General features: G+C 40.3%; 1 long non-coding RNA gene across 1 annotated transcript in view; it reads left to right on the top strand.

Moving 5' to 3' along the window:
- The window catches only part of LOC135973571 (uncharacterized), a 41,096-nt gene extending 20,187 nt beyond the window's left edge, over positions 1-20,909 (top strand). The window contains exons 2-4 of the long non-coding RNA XR_010590477.1: positions 15,795-15,966; positions 17,873-17,941; positions 19,774-20,909. This is a non-coding gene — a long non-coding RNA (uncharacterized LOC135973571). The remainder of the gene's footprint in view (positions 1-15,794; positions 15,967-17,872; positions 17,942-19,773) is intronic.
- Positions 20,910-21,240: the final 331 nt, after the last annotated feature.

Below are 21,240 nucleotides of genomic sequence, written 5' to 3'. Positions count from 1 at the left end.
TGAAATTAAGGATGGCACCCATTTTTACAGTATGTCTAATTATTCCTTCAGAATTCATGCACTGGATAAAAGAATGAATGTTTGTAATGATGCTTGAGAAGGGCTAGATGTTAAGATACTTACTAATGTTGAATAGTATCTTACTCTACAAGCAGTTCTATTGAAGTAAATGGTACCATTTGTGGCTGAGATGCTTCTTAGTGGGGTGTGGGAAGAGTATGAAAATCTAGCCTGAGTGTTAATTTTCCAAGACTGCACCCAATGCCAAAATTTGAGACAAATTCAAAATGTAGGGGATGCACCTGACAAACAATTTTGCTATGGGATTTATTGCCTTTATCGTAAATTTCACGTTCTACCAGACCAGTTTCTTGTTTCACTGTTTCTATAGAAAAGAGTGAGACCGTATTGGGTGTGAACATAAAATGAGTGTCTTCCTTTTAAGGACAGTTGAAGGTCATTAGGGGGGGTCTCCCTACCCTATCTAATATTTCAAATAAGTTCACTGGAATCGGGTAACTATCTTGATGATCAATTACTGGAATTAAATAAGTGTTGCAGAAGGTCCTCTTGCTGGGTTTTTATTGCACACTTGAGATTGTTAAAGATTAAACAATAGGCATTTTCTCAAACTCAAACCAAACATTTTTTCACACAGCTCTCCACTTCCTCATTCTTGCCAGAATTGGCAATGGTTCACTTTTCATAGTTCTTTCTACAAATAAGAAGCACTGGAAATCTCTCAGTTCCAGAAAGACTGCTGATCCACTTTTGGAGGTCCAAAAGGTTCAACAAGAGCTTGGATAATATAATGCCTCACTTTTTTTTATGTAGTGCTTTTTACCAGTAGATCTCAGTGTTTTACAAAGGCCATCAGTATCATTATCCCCATTTTACAGCTGGAGAAACTGGGGGACAGGGATGTGAAGTGACTTGTCCAAAATAACTCAAAAGGCCAGTGGCAGAGTTGGGAATGGAACTGAGGTCTCCTGAGTCCCAGTCTAGTGCACTGCCCCTTAAGCAACACTATTTCCTGCACGTGCATATTCCATATCAATTTGAGTATTAAACGTTCAGTTCACCCTTGGGTGCTTTAGTCTGCACCTCTACAAGAAATAGTATGACTCTAGGCAAGTCTCTTCAAATAGTCATTAGCTAGTTGTTTTCTAGTGGAAACCTTTCAGTGAGTACATGTTAATGTTCATGATGTGGGTCACAATTCTGCAGTACTATTTTCCCTAATAACTACACTATTGTATTTTCCCTTCAGCTTTTTCTCCCAGGCACAGTGTACACAAGTGGAGATACTATGAAATGAAGGGAAAAATATAACCTAATTATCTACATTGTCCAGGAAGGGCCAATTAACAAGTTAGAGAAATGTGTTTAAATAAGCTATAACAGAAATTATACATATCCTCCTTTTGACTCTTTCTAAATTGTTGTTGAGTTGACTTCTCAGATTTAGCACAGGATTAACTAACTCCTGAAAGGAGTACTTTTAACACCAGAGCTTTAATGTTTCTGAACACAGATGAGGTAGATGTTTAAAAACACATGAATTAACAAACTATATTATAATTGCAGTAAAGGTTGTTAATTGTTCACTGAGCCTGGAATGAAGATATAGAGCATCATTTATTAAACTTTCACTAAATGGTATCATCAAAAGGGAACTCATGCAATTGCCTTTTGAAAAAAGGTATTTATGCATTCAGATTTTGTGAACACACTGGCTCAGCTTGTCCTTGATTCTTACATAGGTCTGCAATGAAAGTGCTGAGGGGGCAAAAATGAAGGTGCAAGGGGGATTTGGCTGCACAGAGACTCGGGGTGGGGGTGGGGGGTTCCAGATATAGGGGCAATGGAATTCTGCAGGGGAAGTCCAGGTGAAGGTGGTGGGGACTCAGCATGGTGGGAAGGGTCTTGGGGGGCTTGTCAGGGGCAATCTGGGTGTGGGGGTTCTTGGGGTGAAGGTCCAGGAGCAGCTGGATGGGGCTAAGTGGGGTGGGCCTCTGGATGCGGGGGGCTCATCAGGATGGTCCAGGTGCAGACGGGGTGGGGCTCATCAGGGTGGCCAGCACAGGGTAGGAGACACCAGCTAGGGCATCCCCAGCCCCACCTCCCTCCCCCGCAGTGGTTTACCTCTTCTGGCTGCTCTGGGTACCTAAAATGAAGGGCCTGCACTGCTGGAGGGGGGGGGGGGGGCAAGTGACTGCTCTTGCGGCTTCCCTGTCAGAAAGTCATGTTTTGGCAGGTAAGCAAAGAAATCTGCAAGGGACATGACTTCTGTGCACGCACAGTGGTGCAGAATTCCCACACGAATATAATTTGCACCAAAGGGAGAGGAGAGATGGAAAATGTGGAGGAGGTATGTTTTTCATCGGCTACATTGTACTACCCTAAAAGATGATGCAGCCTGTTCTTTTTTTGTGAAACTGGGGATGCGTTGGATGGGAAATGTTTGTTTTTTCCGCATATCTGGAGGAAAAAATTTGATATTGGAAAAATGTTCTCATCCCAAATCAGGACGAAAAGTCAATCTTGAAAATTTTTGAGAACTAAGAATCCAGAGTAGGGAAGGGTATGAGTCAATCCAAGTACTTTGTCTAGGATTTTGATATTTTTCTTTAATTTTTTTTACTAAAATTGGCTTAAAATTCAGAACAAAAGGTGTTTTGAATGACAAACCATTTTTTGTTTAAAAAATTGTTGAAATTGGGTGTTTTGACAATTTTAAAACTCATTTCCAATTTTTTTCAAAATGAGAAATTAATCAAAACTGACCCTTTTCTGTGAAGTTTCAGTCTGTAAGATGCAATATAGTCTGTAAAAGTCAACGGAACTAAGATCACATTCATCCAGGCAAAAGACAAAACAGGGCTATTATACGTCCACAATTTATATTACAAGAAGGTGTGGTTATATAATATACATCCTTGATCATTTTTTCCATAAGGTTTCTTCCTTGGATCATTTCTACATTAATCTTAACAATATCCAGTGGTGCAAGAAGAAATCATTTCTTGTGGGTACTGCACTGATGGGAGGGACACAAGGAGGGGGCATGTGCCCCCCCCACCATGTGACTTTGCCCCTCCCAATCCCAGGGCCCCCATTCTCTCCCCAACCCGTCTGACACCCACCTTTGTATATACAAACATCAACATGCTTAAGTACTCACTTTCCCCCCAAATATCTAGTATTCAGTTCATTTATATGGAATATGAGAGTTGGGTGAGGAGCCATTTCAGCATATGTATAACTTGTTAAAAGTACAACTGTATCCTAAACTGCTTTATGGTATTGTACCCAAACATTGCATTTCAATGTAGGATTCAACTTCTTTTATAGGAACAGACTCCTGAAACTCGTACCAGTCCACAAAAGTGGTCCATAGTCATGCAAATAGTCCCATTGTCTTCGATGGGATTGATCAAATGATTAAGGGTTTGCAGGATTAGAGTCCAAGTTTGTAAATTGTTCTGGATGAAACTGACAATGCCTGTGCTGTCAGATCAGAAGAAGCTTCATTCAAATAAAGGTGGGCAGATGTGTGATTCATCTTAATTCTGCTGCTAAGGGCATGTCTTCCCTAGAAACGCTAATGAGAGGAGTAGCTTCCAGCACTGGGAGCGTGTCTACACTGGTACTTTACCGTGCTGAAACTTGCAGCGTTCAGGGTGGTGTTTTTTCACACCCTTGAGTGAGATGGTTGCAGCGCTGTAAAGTGCCAGTGTAGACAAGCTTTTAGATGAGGAACATATTTTCAGCAAAGTTCTTGGCAGATTACTGAGGCAGCTGGCTTAAGGCTGTCAAAGTCTGGAATTATAATCTTCACTTATAGTTCTCTCACCCACAAAGCTGAGACATTTGTTTTCTTTGTTTTGCTGCTCCAGTTCCAGGTAACAAAATGCATGTTAGACTAGTTTACCTGCAAAGAAGAATTCTGTGTACACTGGGGACAACACCTGATTCCTGTAAGGCTGAAAAATGGCTGACATCAGAATCCAAACATCCTCTGGTCAGTGCAAGCAGAGGCTTTCCTCTAATGATTTGGACTTGATGTGATGCAGTATGGATGTCATCGATAATTCAGACCAATGGGAAGAAACAGAATAAAAAACAGAGTTTAAACCCTTCCCTCTTGAGGACTCCTGACCAAGGTAACAGCTCAATACATATGCTAACAAATGTAAACAAAGGCTTTGTTTGTTTTAACATATGTATTGTGCTGTTAAAGCCATTTAAAGAATGAACACCCTCCCTAACCCCGTTCTGCTCCTTTAAAGAGCAGAGCGCAGACCCACCCACCCTCCGGAGTGGGGGGGTAGCCCCAAGTCTTTCCGGTATGCCGTACCTACTAAAAATCTCTTGCCAATACTGCATATTAGAGGGTACCGCCCTACTTGCACTCCTGACAGAATCTCTATGAGAAGATCTGATTGTTAGGGATAGAAATACACTCCCTCTAGTATTTGGTCAGACACTTGGAAGAAAGTCTAGAATCCATTAAATATTGTTTGTTTAAAAACTCAGAGGGGGAACTATAAAAACGAAGAGAATATCCAAACACACGGTGACAAAAATGACATTAAATCTTCCTCTGTAAAACCAGGTTATCTTTCTTTTGGTCAGCTGGGGTCAGGAACTTGCATTCAGGAATTCTGTGGCTGGCAGCTGCCAGGAATAATTTTGATTGTGTTCAGAGGCAACAGCATGGAGTAACTTTCAATGAAATATCATTCCGTGGCTAGCAGGACTCCCCATGCAAAGAAAACTCATAGTAATGTCTGTATCTTCCTCCTTATCCTGGCCCTGGTGAGTTTTAGCAAATTATTGAACACCCTGTCTTAGCTAAAGATGACATTTGTTGCATGTCCCTACGTTGTTCTCCATTTCATTTTAAGTATGACTCTTTCTGTCTTTTCTTCTTACAATATGGGCAAGTAGCATCTTCTGAGTTTGCAAGGTGCCTTTCGTCTTTTTTTCAAACTCATGTGTTTATCCTTTTGTGTCTCGGTGTGATGCCAGACAGGCGCCTAAACCTTACTGTCTTGCTGAGTGCCCACACTTTTGTTTCCTATGTCTTAGGTTGACATACGTTAGTGACAAAGTATGTGGGTCATTGCTAGGATGAAGAATAATTTGCACTGAATTTCAGCTCATGAACTATCCACTATCATATCATCCTGTTTCATCAAATTATGTTGTTGAGAATTTTTATCCTTTGGATGGGTTGCTCATAACATTTACAAGTATTCAATAATTCATATTCCTAATCAGAGTGTTTACTGTGTTTCCCTGGCTGGAAGAGCATGTAAGCACTTCCAATGCAAATATTTCAGTGTGAGACTTTTAAAATTTGATTTCTGTAAATACTTGTGTATGCAATTTTAACATGTTTGCATGAACATTAATGTCAGTAAATCTCAATTTCTTATGTTTCCATGGAAAGTAAGGACTAAAACATGAGAATGACCAGAGCGAATTCACTAGAAATCCAAATGAATGTCTGAGGAACATGTTTCTCTGCTGTGTTTGCCCAGTACAGGTGCTTCTCCAAATTATCCACAACACTGAGCCTTTCTTGACCCCAAATAACATTAATGGCCTGTATTCCACCACATCTGCCCCCAGTAGGAGGAGAGGTAAAAAAGGTCTAAGTGGGATATTCCTTTCTCTCTGGTTGGCCACCTTCCCCTTCTGCAAAAATCCATGTGTCCCTTGGGCCATATGGATAAAGCAGGCAGTATGAGTGATGGAGGGCATAAGCCACACTAATTGGAATCAGAGTAGCAGCCGTGTTAGTCTGTATCCGCAAAAAGAACAGGAGTACTTGTGGCACCTTAGAGACTAACAAATTTATTAGAGCATAAGCTTTCATGGACTGTAGTCCACGAAAGCTTATGCTCTAATAAATTTGTTAGTCTCTAAGGTGCCACAAGTACTCCTGTTCTTTTTACTAATTGGAATGGTCACTTCTATAGGTTAAGGCCATGTTACAGAAAAACTCACAAAGAGGTCTTGCTGTCTGAGCTCCATGGCCTTGAGTGATAGGGGAGGTTTTTGCATTAATTGTCCATGTGGTTTGCACAGAGGGAGCATAGAGTTCAAAGTTTGCACTAGGCCATTACTGGCTTGTGTATGATGGATGCCCAATAGAAAAGGGGTGTAATTTTAACCAATGTAGATACAAATAAAGGGAAGTGCGTCAAGACAGGGTTGTACTACTCAGATCTTACCAAGCCCCTCAGTCACAAAGTGTGTGCTAAAATGTCCCAGGTTGTTTTGTTTTAGGATTTTGAACATTTATGTCTAAGCAGTAAATGGTAAATTAATTGCCTACAGGACATCTAGTGAAATAAAAGGTATATGGAAGCTTATAATCTGCTACTTTGTAAAGGCTCAGGCATGTACACACTGCAGTCAGTGGCAAAAATCCTATTAAGTGGTGCAGAATCAAGCCATAAACTACTCTGAAGTCCTATAAACAATTGTGTTGAAAGAAATTATTCTGCCCGTGTGTGCTTACCCTGTAGCCCAATCAAATAATAGTCACTTTCCTAGAGGACAAGACTTTCTCCTGTGCCAGTGAAAACAGCATATTTATATAATTCTTTTCCTTGAATGTTATTGAGATTAATATTAATTAAGCTCTCCTTAGGTGACTTTGTTTCTTAGGAAGATTTTTTTTTTCTGAGATATCACAGCTCTTACTACTTGCATTTTTTACCGTCGTGTGTGTGTGTGTATATATATATTTACATAAAAGTTAGCTGAAACATAAAATATTTATGCATCTATTTTCCATGTGCTTCCTCCCCCCCTGCCATTTTCCCCTGTAATAATTTGGAATATATACATCTGCTTATGCAGCAAATTACAGGAAGAGTTTGCAGTGAGCAGAAACTTGGCAGAACCCTGTACTTATTAAAAATGCAATTATTACAGTCAAAAGTGGTTCAGAGTCGATAGAACTGCAAGATTATTTCCTTATAATTCTTCTGTTGTGATGACAAGGATGAGATAACATTGCAGTTCTGGTAAATCCTGTTTTGCTTTATGATAAAGTTTTTGGTCTTCAGTGGAACCAACTTGTAAAAAGCTAGAATAAAAATAGATTGTGTCACTACAATAAAATGTAATCAGAAGTTAGAATGTGCTGGAAAAGGAGAGCTCAGACATGTACCTTATAGAATGAATCACTTTCACTGTTAACATTTCTACAAACTTTCTACTCTGAGTAGTCACTACTTTTGAATATTTTTAGAATACTGCTGATCTGTATAATAATGTATTTACATATAATAGGGACTGAGACCCAGTGGGAGTTAGGCACTTAAATACCTTTTAAAAATCTGGCCCTGAGTTTCTCCATACACAACAGGAAATTTCTAATGATTGCTGTATTAAATAACTGATTTGAGACATTTAAAATAAGTCAGGCATTCTGTGAAAACAGGCTAATTGTCAGACACCAAGGAATGGAATACCATTAAAACAATGACAGTAGAATGACATAAGCTATATGCCAAGTGTTTGGACACAGGTGTTTAGGGAATGACATGTACTGTACATAGAAAAGAATCGGTACACTGTATTGAGATCCAAGAAAGTGATTCCATCTATAGCCTCTCTTAATGTCATAAGCTAGAAAACGAGAATATGTTTTCTTTTGTTTTTAAATTTTATTATAATTGATCAAAGGGGGATGGGTTGTGCTCTGAAATCCTAATGAAGATTTTGACAAGCAAATTAGCTGGTGAAATACACAAAAACACACTGTTTTTTTTCATATACACTCCAAATGGGCGCAGCCCTCCCTGGAACTCTTTGTGAACTCACTCTTCCTTGGCACAAGGTGCTCTGGCCCTTCACATGGGAATCTGGGCATCTCTCACCTTTTGCCTAGGTTCCTCACAGAGCATGTAGCTGAAGAGGTCACATGACTAGGAATGCTCATGTGAGAGCAGAGTTATATAAAAAAGTGACTCTTGGAGAGGGTCAGAGATTGCTGGGTTCCTGTTTGGGATGGAGTCAGAAAATGGCCACCACCTGGGGAGTGGAGTGGTACATTCAGGCTGGAAGAAATGGCTATTCCTCTAAACAGGGATGGAACAGGGGAGTAGAGGATAGCCAATGACTCCTCCTTAACTAAGATGTGCCACTTGAAGTGGGGGGTGTGAGCTGGTACCAATGTGACTAAAGGGTGAAGGGCTGTTACTGAGAGTATTGAGACCCCAGACAGAGGACCGTGGCTCAGAGGAGAAGGACTTTGCGAAGGGGAGAAGATCTTTGTCTTCATTTGGACTGTTCGTCACAGAATGGGAGGACTCTTGCTTTGGCTGGAGGTCTAAATCATCCAAACTATCCCTGTACCAAAAGGACAATGTGGACTAGTGTAGGGCGACTGAGACACTGTAGTGAAGAAACTGAGGTCTGACTGTATCCAGGTATTGGAGAGGTAAGCTGAATCCTCACGCTTAATGTAGACTCTGGAAATCTAGAGGGGGTAGTACTTTGAATTAGGCTCTGTTATAATACAGCTTTAGCCAAATCCTGAAGTGAATGTAATATTCTTAATCCCATATTGTGGACCTCCAGGCTGGCTTGAATAGCCCTGAGGATAGCAAGCTGATCTATGATTTGGACCCACACAGGACTAGACCTGAATTGTTGATCCCTGTTTTGTCTTGGCAGATCTTAATGCCCACGGGGCATTGATGCCAAATCACAACTTCATTGGGAGACTCATGATATCTGGAGGTTATGAAGCTCTCCCTTTTTTTTTTTTTTTAAATGAAAGTTAAGGTTCTAGTCCTCATGATTTCAGTGAACCTAAGAGTCTCAACAAATCAAAGGAAAACATATTATATTAGTTGCAAGCAAGCCAGGGTGCAACATAATATGGCCTTGTATCTTCAGAAGTTAAGACAAATCTTTGAGATTAAGAGCCATAATCCTATATTTTTCATCAAAAATATCGGAGTATGTTATGACATTTGAAATATATCTTAGAAAAAAATTATCGTGTTCTTCCTATTTTATCCTGCTATACTGTACATCAATTAAAGGAATATTGGAAATAACTGCTCAGAGCTGAGAAGAGAATCTATTTAATTCCACTTCATTATGAAATGCTTTTATCTGTTACTTACTTTAAAAACTGTTCATGCATTTTGATTTTTCACACTACCCTTCTTCCCCGAATTGATTTAAAATAAACTGAAAATTAGCTGCAAATTTATGGACAATGACAAGCATCCATACACTTAACCAATAGAAAAAGTTGAATATTTTACTTTTTCTCATTGGTATTGGTTTTTCTTTGGCTGCTAAGCTTTTAGCTATTTTGATTTTGTAATTTAGATTTTCTTAATATTCTGATTATTCTTTAATGGTCGTGAGACTTTAAGAATACCGCTACATCTCATCTGCAACAAAATCACTTCAGTCTCTGGAAATGATCTTGGTTTCATTACAGTGTGACACATACACTACTGCAAAGGTGCATGCTGGAAGAGAAGCTAAACAAAATCATTAATTCATCTTTAAACCTGAAACGCTGACAGAATAAAGAACTACAATATTCTCTCTTTATATTTTCCATGTTAAATACGTGTTTAAATTAAAGTTAATCAAAGAACCTTGAGGTTGCTATTTTGGCAGAGAATTTACGCTTCAGTGTATTGCAATTTCTTCCCTGAGTTTAGCGGTGGTTTACCATATACCATGTCTATTTTTATATATATAAGGATTTTTTGTTAATTAAAAATTGTAAATGACCTTTGAGTGCGTAGTGTATGAATACCTGGTGTCCCACAGAAGCCAATGGGTGTCTTGTCCTTTGTCTGTGGAACCAGGATTTCACCCAGTGCTCTCGCTCTTCATACCTGTCATTACATCAAAGGTGCAGTTAGAAGTGTAAACCCACAAATAATTGTAGTATCACTCCACTTAGCTAAATCCCACATTTTAATTTAAATTGGCTAGGCCCCCTCTGGATTTTGTATAATCCTTTGGAATGTGATTGATCCTTAAAGCCAGCCAATATCTCTCCACTGTGTATTGACTACTTAATGTCAATCATCAGTAGACTACTATTCCACTAGGGTTGGAAACCAGAGCACGGTTACTCCTAACCCTGTTTGTTTGGACCCTTTTAATCTGAAACCCTACTTGCTAAAGGCATCTGTCCTCCCCTGAGATTGCCATAGAAACTATACGTGTAACATCTTGCATTTCTCAATGCCTCATCCCCTTTATTCCTCCCCTGCACACACACACCCCATGTTTCAACTATGTTGAACTAGAACACATTTGTAAAGTCCCAGCGTGCTTGATCTGGTATTTGTTCGTCTGAATTGTAAACAGTAGAAAGACAAATACTAATGAATTATCCATAAGCAGATCATGAAGGGATCCTGGGGAAAAATGTGTAGAGGGATCCCAGTCTCCAAATTTCATCACCAGAGATGCCAGCTCTCCTCTTATCTCCTCAAACCATGCATTGTGTGCTTTAGCAACCCTGTATATTGGTACAACATTATCCATCTGTCAAATATCATTGTGGTCATGAGGAAATTAAGTATTTATATCCATTGCTCATACTGATAGCTAGTCTATTGTATTTGAAAGCTTCCTTACCATACATAAAATGCACCCACACTGACTGTAGGTGTCAACATGTAATTAGTACATTGCAGAATATGACATAATGTAACCGACGCATTAATCTTGGGTGTCACAACTTTAGAAGCACTGCTTTTTTGTTAGAACTGTGGATGGTGGGATTGTGTAGCTTGATTAGAAGTACAATATCACTGAAAGGTAGATGGATGTTACCAAGAAGCAGCAGGAAAATACAAGAACTCTCTGACTCAAATTATATGATATGCATGTTTAGCGAGTTTGCTAAGCAATGTGTGATTATCAAGAATTCTATTTGCTTATTAGATTAAAATCTCTATACTACATGATTATTGCACAAGATATTTCTGGGTACTATTCAGTTTTATTTTCAGAGGCTTAGTAATGTTCAATGCTAATTTATAAGACTGAGAGGACTATTTGCAATATTTTAACTTGAGAACTTCTTGTAAAATGAATTGAACAATAACTGACATTTATATTATTCCTGAAAAGAAAACAGCAAGCTGTTCAAAAAAGGCACATTTTTGTGTTAATTGAACCATTAAATTAAAATTATGGATGCACGTAAAATAAAGTTTAAAAAAAGAACGCCAGGAAAGCCTGAAGGAATGAACTAGCTGCATTTGTTGAGTGTTTTCTGTGATACACTATAATCCATTAGTACTAACTAATGCAATGTGGGCCCAGTATTACCTCTTCCTCAGCAGTTGCCAGACAACTATGGAATGGGGTTCAGGATTTGAGAACAATATGCAGGGATTCATTATGCCCTGCTTCTAGTGGACTTCTGCTCGGCACTCTACTTTGCGGGAGGTCCTATGTTAGGAAGGAATGGGGCATAGCCCAGCTGTTACATGATCATGTGGATTGACCAGCCATTCCTCATCCATGAGTGAGAGCATATCAATGCTCTGAGATTATAGTAGTGGCCTGGGAGCAGCTTTGCTTTTGTTTTTTGTTCCTGAGGAGCAAAGATTACTATTCTCTAGATCCTGCGAGATCCCAGCAAACAGCCAGAGTACTCAGGGCCAGGATTAGGCCATAAGAAAAAAAAAAGATATTGACTGTTGTTCATTTAAATCTTTAAGGCAAAAGTGGCAGTGTGGTCTAGTGGATACAGCACTAAACTGGGTTCTGTTCCCAACTCGGTCGCTGGCCTGCTGGGTAAACTTGCACAAGTCACTTCACCTTGCTGCTAAATGCTGACAAATGGTATCCAAAGGGAGATTATTATTGAAGGTTAATTTAAATCAGCCTCTCACTCTTCTTTCTTTTTCCTCACCCTTGTGTTTATCTGAGTCCAGTTCTCTAACCTTATTTACTGTCCATTTCTGAATAGCCTAAATTGTGAGTTATAGTTGTGGGAGTTATAAGTTAATATGGTGACTTATATGGTTTAAAATGTTGTTGTGGAATGCTATTTGGTTCAATGAAGTGAATATCCGATTACCACGCAGAATTGTTTTGTGTTGATCATTGGCCAACTCAGCTAATCAACAAGGCCATATAAATTTCAGGATCAGCAGCGGAGGTGGAATTTGGGACCGTTTCCAAGATATCTGCCATTGTCTCTTAAACGAAAGGAGAATCTGTTAGCCGTTGGAGTATTAGAATTTTTATCTTCTGAGAGTCCACTATTAGAGGGTAACATAATTACAACAATTGGGAAGGTCTGAGATTTTATCCATAGAGAGCTGTGGTATGCTACTCTGAAACCTCAAACATAGGAAGAGTTTGAATGACACAATCCAGAAGAGTATCTCTGTAACTGAACCCACTGCAGAGCACTGATGTAGTACAGTCCTTGCTAGATGTCTGGTAGCATGAGCTGGGGACAGCAAGCACTAGATATGCTCCAAACACAAGGCTCTAGACTGATGGGTTCTCATTAGCACTCTGAAGTTGAGAGGAAGTAACTGAACTAAGTTACTAGAAATAAATCAAATACTCTAGGTACAATTACTGTCACACTTGGACCATTGATCAGTCCAATAGTTCATAACTCAGGGATATTTAAAGGATACGGGGATATAAAGATGATGCTCCTCAGGCCTAGTGCACGAGAAATTTCCCCTCCAGTCCACCCTCTCTCTGAGGCAATTAACATTGGCCTGTAAATCCACCAGCTCTCTCTTCCATGGACTTGTAGGGGGCCTGTTTGCATTGTCCTCCTGATGTTGCATGTACAGTTGTGCCGTTTCTCCTGCTTACAGGTTACCACGCTGTATCCTGAAGCTCTTGCAATTTTTGACCAGTTGCCAGCAACAGGTTGCTTCCCCGCTCAGCTCTTTGCTTTCAGTCCCATTACTCAGACCTCTTGCTACCTGGCCTTCCCTCCCACAGTTAGCTCCTATAGCTGCTGCTCCTGTGCTTTGACAGCCTCTGGCTCACTACCTAGCCTCAAGATGTTGCTTTGTTTGTCTGCACTCCAGGGATCATGGATCGCTGAACCAGCTAGATGTTGAGCTGGTTAAGTGCCCTCTCCTGGCTAGATTCTTTCCTCCAGCACGAGGAAAGGAGGGTTATTAAGGTACCCAGCAGTGACCTGAAAGGTCATAATAGTATTCTCTCCCCATCCAGAAGCAGTGGGTATGTTGGCAAACAGCTTCCGGTCCCCATATTTGTATTTTTAACTTAAAGGATAGTTAGTCAAGGCTCAACGTACTTTCAGGACCATCTTTTGCCTTATGACCTGCAAAGGCATTTGGGATCATCCTGGTTGTCTTTGTTCAGCCTTTCAAAGTTCGGGACAGATTGGTATTGAGTCAGGCTTATTCTGTTTTATGGTCTCCCTCACTGAGGATGTCCATCAGTTGTTTGAGGCTATTTGGGTGAATATATTTGGTTTAGTAATTTTGAGCATTTAACTTTGTTTCCTTTGCTCTGGGAGGAGGTGAAGGTGAGTGCTGGTGGAAATGCTGTAACTTGACCCATTTGTCTATTTAGGATTGTTAACGTAACCACTGTGGCCTGAAGCTCTAGAGGATAAGGAGCTCTCTTCTCCCATCTGTTAGGGTGAGTTTCATCTGCATAGAGAGACAAGGCAATATCTTTTATTGGACCAACTTCTGTTGGTGAGAGACACAGGCTTTTGAGCCACACAGAGCTCTTCTGCATGAAGAGCTCTGGGTGGCTCGAAAGTTTCTCTCTCACCAACAGAAGTTGGTCCAATAAAAGATATTGCCTCACCCACTTTGTTTCTCTAATATCCTGGGACCCACATGGCTAAAACTACACTACCCAGAATTCCTCCAGTGATTCTTTGAGAGTCACCATAACTGCAAAATCTCAGAATTAGTTAGCCAATAGAACTGAACTGAACAGAGAGGAAAAAATGGGAAAGAGCAAGAAGTGCATGACTAGGCAAGAACTCTGCTCATAGGTTCTGTGTGCCTCTCCTCCACTGAGGATCCAGTGCCATTGGGAGGATTGTTTGATAATTGTAAACCTTAGGGTATGTCTATACTACGAAATTAGGTCAATTTTTATAGAAGTCTATTTTTAGAAATCGATTTTATACAGTCGATTGCGTATGTCCACACTAAGCACATTAAGTTGGCGGAGTGCATCCTCCCTACCATGGCTAGCATCGACTTAAGGAGCAGTGCACTGTGGGTAGCTATCCCACAGTTCCCACAGTCTCCGCCGCCCACTGGAATTCTCAGTTGAGCTCCCAATGCCTGATGAGGCAAAAACATTGTCACGGGTGATTTTGGGTACATGTTGTCAGTTGTCCCTCCTTCTGCAACCACCCTCCCCCCTTCAAAATAAAAGAACTATTGTTTTGAAATCATGCATTCTTTCTTTAGTCATTAAAAAACAAAATGAGATAACGGTCATGGTAGGGGTGGGGGAGGAGGGAAGGACAAGGTCATGTTGCTTATTGTAGACACACTAAAAATCAAACTGTTTGAATGACAGCCTTCTGTTGCTTGGGCCATCCTCTGGAGTGGAGTGGCTGGGTGCCCGGAGCCTCCCCCCCAAGTTCTTGGGCATCTGGGTGAGGAGGCTATGGAACATGGGGAGGAGGCTAGGCAGTTATACAGTGGATGCAGCGGGGGTCTGTGCTCTTGTCGGCTTTCCTGCAGCTCCAACAGATGCTTCATCGTGTCTGTTTGCTCCCCTATTAGCCTCAGCATCGCGTCCTGCCTCCGCTCTTCGCGCTCACTTAATTCTTTCCTGGCCTCTGCCACTGAATGTCTCCATGCATTAAGCTGTGTCCTATCAGTATGGGAGGACTGCATGAGCTCGGAAAACATGTCATTGCGAGTGCGGGTTTTTTTGCCTTCTAACCTTTTTTGCGATAACCTCAGGGACGGAGATAATAGGGGGAGAGTAGAAACATTCTACGCTCTACAATTCTGGGGGGACGGCATGGTCACCTGTACTGCTGAGTTCGCCACGCTGACCAAACAGGAAATGAAATTCAAAAGTTCCCGGGCCTTTTCCTGTGTACCTGACTAGTGCATGGGAGTTCAAAGTTCTGTCCAGAGCGGTTACAATGGTGCACCATGGGATAGCTCCGGGAGGCCAATACTGTCGATTTGTGTCTGCACTACCCCAAATTCAACCCAGCAAAGTTGATTTTAGCGCTACTCCCCTTGCCGGGGAGGAGTACAGAAGTCAATGTTAAGATCCTTTTAGGTCGATGGAATGGGGTTGGTTGTGTGGACACATTCATTTTTAAATCGACCTAACGTGGCTAAATTTGACCTAACCCCGTAGTATAGACCAGGCCTGAGTGAACTCCTGTAAGGGCCCTTCTACCCAGCTACTAACTAAAGCTGAAATCACTACAGCTGGGTTTAGGTGGTAAAGTGACAAGACAGACCATGCAATGTTTTCCAAGGGCTTGGAGACAGGCCTGCTTGAATGCACATCTTGACTCTGGGACATCGCTACCCACTGATACCAACCTGACTGAGGCTTAATGGTTGGGGAACGGGGAAGTGATGTAGTAAAGGGACATTTGCCCATTGAAGATTCACTCCAGCAGGTGAGGAACCAAGTTATTGGACTATTGCTAATGTTGCCAAGGGAGACTGTTTTATTGCTTGTTTGACAGGTTGCTGTGTTTTCCCAAGTTGATGCTGTATTCCTTTTTTTCCTTAATGAAATTTTCCTTCTTTCATACACAGACTCGGTGCTTGTGAGCGGGGAAGTATTGCCTATTCGGGGCATCCAGGAAAAGTATTTAGCGATCCCTGAATTACTGGGTGGAGCTTGGTCTGGTGATGGTTACCAGTTTTAAGAGGAACCTCTAGCTACTTGAACCAGGTCCTTGTTGCTGCCGACTACATCTCACAAAAGGTTACCTTAATTATTGAACTTGTACATTCAACACTCAGATACTTTTAGTGGCAATGGACATCACATACATCATATCATAGAGATGGGGGAAAACAAAATTGTCTGCAGTTCTGCAAATTTAGTCTGTTGGAGCAAGTGAAGTTTAGGACCTCAGTCAGACTGTGTTTTTAATTCATTTAACAGTGATGTAAGTACTTTATTTTGAAGGAATAAGCCTTCTTAATTCTTTCTTCCTCTCTCCCTCTCTGCCCCCCCCCCCCCCCAGTTATTTAGTGAACAGTAAATTTGCATCAAGTTCAGAACTGGATTTTGCTAGCCAAGAAAGTACAGAAGGAAGCAGGTGGAATGTAAGCATGCCAGAGGTGTAGCCGGTTGACTTGCATAGTGCAGATACATGTACAAGGGGATGCCTTCACCATTTCTCCTTCCTTTTATACCCAGGGTCTGCTAGGCATCACATGGAACATCATAGCTCTACAGGTGGCCTGGCCTTACTTCAAGAGTTCATAATCCCTCCTTCAGCTCATCAATACTTGCTTTGGATAAATCTGTTTTACTTGAGCTTTATTTCCAGCCCTATAATGTCCCTTAATCCTTTGTTAAGGACTTAGTTTTTTCAGTCCTTTCCTCTAACTTACTTTACTTTTACTTACATATTTTTCACAAAAGATGCCCTGATTCACATTGCATCGTACAAATTATACTTCCAGCTAAGTGGTATTCTGCAAGACTTACATGTATATAGTTTTGTATAAACTAATTTTATTTTGGTTCATTGATCTTTTTAATGAAAGCTTAAGCATTTTTATGAGCAAAAATCTTATTACACTGTACAGAGACTCTACTTTAAACTTTTCTTCTCTGTTATGGTACATTTTAATAAAACTTTTATTGGCTTTTTCTGATGAAACACAGCAGGAGATGTTTCCTTCATTAGAAAATTTAAGGTGCTAGAGAAACCTGAAAAACATTGCATTCTTGTTTTCAGTTTTGTTATGCTTTCCTATATCTATATAAATTATACAAATTGATTCTATATATATATATATATATATAGTTAGTGCGAGTTTTATATAAAAAGAATCAATTTATATAAACCTTTGGAAAATACTCCAGATTTGAATGTGATAATCTTTCTAGATCTTACCTTGTGGCTTCTTTGCAATGCATAATAATTATTGAAACTTGGGTTTATTAAGTTTCCCTCCTGTTGTAAATGGATATAATACACATACTTATCTGAATATTTTATTTAAATTGCACTTTCACCAATGACATTTCATTTTGCTTCAGCAACAGATGCAAATGTAAATTTGATGCAGTTTATTTTGTCTGCAATATGACCTTTTTGTGCCAAACTTGGGTGGGTAGGTTTTTCTGTGTGCACGCGCGTAGGCTTCATAGAGTACTTTAATCACCACAAATATTCACAAAATGACTGCAGCATAGGAAAGAAAGGCATTCTCATGTAAATGAGTACTTTAAAATTCTGAATGGCGTCTGCCGAGAAATAGGAAATAAACGGCAGGGAATTAAAATTTCAGAGGATTTGTTCAGTATGATAATTCTATTCAAATATTTTATTTTCCTTCTCTGACTACCTCCTGTATCTGTGGGGTACAATTGAAAGCAGGAATCTACATTTAAATGTAAAGTTACCAGGAACTTCTTTGATTACTTTTAAGCTAGTGTTTATTTAATCATCTCTCAGGAATATGCACCAAAGTGACTCTTAATTTGTGAACTGGCTGATCAGGGAAGGGGTGAGATGGGAAGGGAGTTCTGGTAAACATCTTTTTCCTCTCCAGCCACTACACCTGGGGCTGTAATCACCCAGAAGATTGTACATTCCCTTCTACCTGTGACTATAATTACCACCTCCTTCCCTTCTGCCTCTTTTTTTCAGGGAAATACAAAATACCGTTAGCCAATATTTGGGGATTGTTCCTGTTAGGAGAAGAAATTGATGTTCAGAGTAAGGTATTTTTTGGATGTTTCCTTGCTCTATATCCTGAGCCTCTTTTTCCAGCCAGCACTCTACAAAAAAAGCTCTGTCTCTTAGATTTCTTTCAGGATCCTGCTACAAGTGCTTCTCTGGTTATCCTTTGTCTTTCTGCTGCCTTCTCGGTCTGCCTCTGTGGTGTTTCTGGCTGCTTCTCTTGCACCCACACAATACACCCCACCCCGCTGTGTTTACATTCACTGCCAAAACAAAGGTTGCTTTGGAGCAACCTAAATTTGTTTTTATGTAAGCAAATACTTGCCTCTTTTCTACAGTTAGCTATGAACAGGTGGGATGAGTTGGGGAAGCTGTCTATGTACAACTTAAGAATTTAGTTTGATGTTATAACATTACATAATGGAATACCTCAAATGTAGTGTCAGCCATGAGTTGACTGGACAGTAGCATGTTCCTCCCAGGTCAGATACAATGTGGGTCATGTTGTATTCATTTAAATGGAATATATGGACCCTAAAAGTTAAAGCTGTTTATATGACTTGGAGCTGTCCAAAATTAAATTGCATACCAAACCTTAGTATGCTTAATACTATGGTACAAACACCATTAAAAATCTTGTAATACAGATACAGTGAAAAAAGGAAAAAACAGTTGAGATATTTGAAATGTGAAGTATTAAACAGGCTTTTATTTTAACATCCCTTGTTCATTTTTCCCTTTAGCTGTAAAAAGCCTTTAGACAGAAAACACTTCTATGATAGTCTTTTAGATGGTATTAAAGATTGTGATAATGTCCTTTTTTGGAGAAAAGGGAGTTAGTTGAGATGAGCTGGTGCTGTTGTTGTTGAAATCTGAACCCGTTACCTAGAAGACGAAACAAGACAAAAGCACACAAATGGGGAGAGTAAAGAACAGCAAAGGGAGAAAATGCAGCTTTTATCTGTGGCGTTGACTTTCACTTGCAACTCCACAGCTGGAAAAACAGTTTTTTTCAGACATTCCAAGACTTGATTAACTTGTGCCAGAATCGGGCAGTTTAGGGCATTGCTTTGAGATGTGTCTTTGGTAGAGACTCTCAGCAGTATTGCAAAATATGAAATTTTGGTTGGCTAAGACAGACTCTTATTAGACATAAGGCAAAAGGAGAGAGATAGGAAATAAGATAGGAAGGAAAAGGACACAGGGAAAGGGAGGAAAATTGACAAAGTCTTACAACCCAGATGGTTCAGGCTCTAGCCAGAGTGGATGGAGATGGTAGTGTCATCTGAGTGCCTCTTTCTGACCCAGTCTGTTCAGAGCATCTCAGGATTAGGATGATGAAGGCCCAATGGTGTCTCAGGGGATTCCAGAATCCCAAGAGCCAGTGGTGGTGGCAGCCATGTTGGGAAGGAAAACAAGGTTCACCATTCTTTTAGTCCTCAATTGCTGCATTTGTTTCTTGATTTCCCCCCGCCCCCCCAAAAGTCTTTTATTTTAAGGACTCCAAAAGGGAGCTATGGGAAGAATAACCTATCCCCTCATTATTTTGTCTATCAGTTAGGCCTGATTTCCAACATATCCATTTCGGTTAATTGATTTCTGGTCCCACACTTTTCTTGTTTACTAGCCATGAACTTAAAATAATCCTTGAATTATATCAATAGCTCATTTTTGTGTAGACTAATTTAGTCTCTCTCTTCCTTTTGCACCTTTTCTCATCAACATGTATTGTCATAAGTTATTGTAACATTTTGTAAACTTTCAATACTTTTCAGAATTGAGCTCATAATTAGGATAAATTTGTAGGCCAAATTATTACAATAGTCATTAGACCTTAAAGATTGCTTATTCGGGTGGAAACATTTTAGGACAATGGGATGGCTGAAGCCTCAGAAGACCAGTTCCACTAAGTTTCTCTGGAGGGGGCTGGGGAAGTGGAGAGTGGAAAATTCCCAGTAGCAAAACAAAGAAACCAAGATGTTGATGCGAGCCTTTAAAAAACACATAGGCTATGTGACTGAGGAAGACTTGGACACATGAGAAGCTTTGGGCTGGAGAGTGGAAGTGATGGGCATGCTTTCATAGCAGCAGAGGATCCTGTTTAACTGCAAAACGAGCCAGGGTCAATGGAAGCAAGCTGACTTGGAGCAGAGAGGGAGAGAGACTCCATGATTTTGAAAAGAAGCCATGTGAAAGAGAGGGGAATCATGGACACCCCAGAGGCCTCCATCCCTAAGCCTAGAGAATGCTCCAAGATGGTGAGAAAAGTGCAGCAGGGAAATGCAGTTACATGTTTGTTCTTTGTCTGGGTCTGTATTTCTCCTGCTTTCTAAAGTGTAACTGTTTAGAAACCCTTAAAAAGCCTGTATACGTATTCGCTTTTCAATATTGCTGCCCCTGAAGAGTTAAACTGTAAATCCAGAGCGCTCAAATGATTGGACTTTGGGTAAAGGGTGTGTTTTTAAGCTACAGGAGAGTCCGGAGGGAGAGGGGGGAGTCGGGGATCAGCAATGGTTCTGAGGGCCAATAGTAGCTGGACCACTTGGTCCCATTTCTGTGAAGAGGTAACAGACTGCCAGCCTGTGCCCTGGAAATGTGCCAGAGGTGACAAGAAGAAAACCATGCTGGAGCCAACTCCGATCAAGGGAAATTCAAAACACACAGGTTCCGTGGATTGTGACTCAACAGCAGCCTGTGGGTGTCTGGTGGAGCTTTACCTCAGCTTTGTGTGTGACAGTAGATCATCTGGAGAGGCTAATTTATAAAAATAAGTCCCTTATCAGTATAGAGCTGTTGCCAGCCTTTTGATATTGCAGCTAGCGCCGTGATATATAGTGCATGGGAACTGATGGACTTGTTCAGATTCTAAGAGCACTGTTCATTGTAGATGCAATTTACTACTGATTCAATGCAAGTACTTCACACGTCTGGTTTCCCATTGTAATTCTAGTTTAGAAATAAGCATATGAGGTTCATGCAAATGACCTAGACATTGCACTGAATAAAGCACTAATAATTTGTTGCACACTCCATTTAATGACTGGCTATTCATTTCTGAAGGACAATTATGCATACTAGTCAGTGAATCCGTCCAAATGTGCTAACCCCACTGAGTGGTTCAGCTCTAGAAAATTATTGTATTAAATTATATACTTTGGCATTTAAACAAGAAGAATGACATTAAAACAGTGAGTTCTGTATAAGTGACATGACTTGAATTAACTACTGAATACTGACTGGTGACTATTTGCTTTTAATTGCTTCTAAAATAGCACGTACAAAGGAAAGAAAAGGGAAACGTTGTTAAACACTATATCAGTGGGGAGCAATTCAAC

Source organism: Chrysemys picta, chromosome 9, assembly GCF_011386835.1.
Source record: "Chrysemys picta bellii isolate R12L10 chromosome 9, ASM1138683v2, whole genome shotgun sequence".
NCBI classification, from domain to species: Eukaryota; Metazoa; Chordata; order Testudines; family Emydidae; genus Chrysemys; species Chrysemys picta.
The sequence above is the reverse complement of the archived record's forward strand: the minus strand, read 5'-3'. Positions and strand labels throughout refer to the sequence as shown.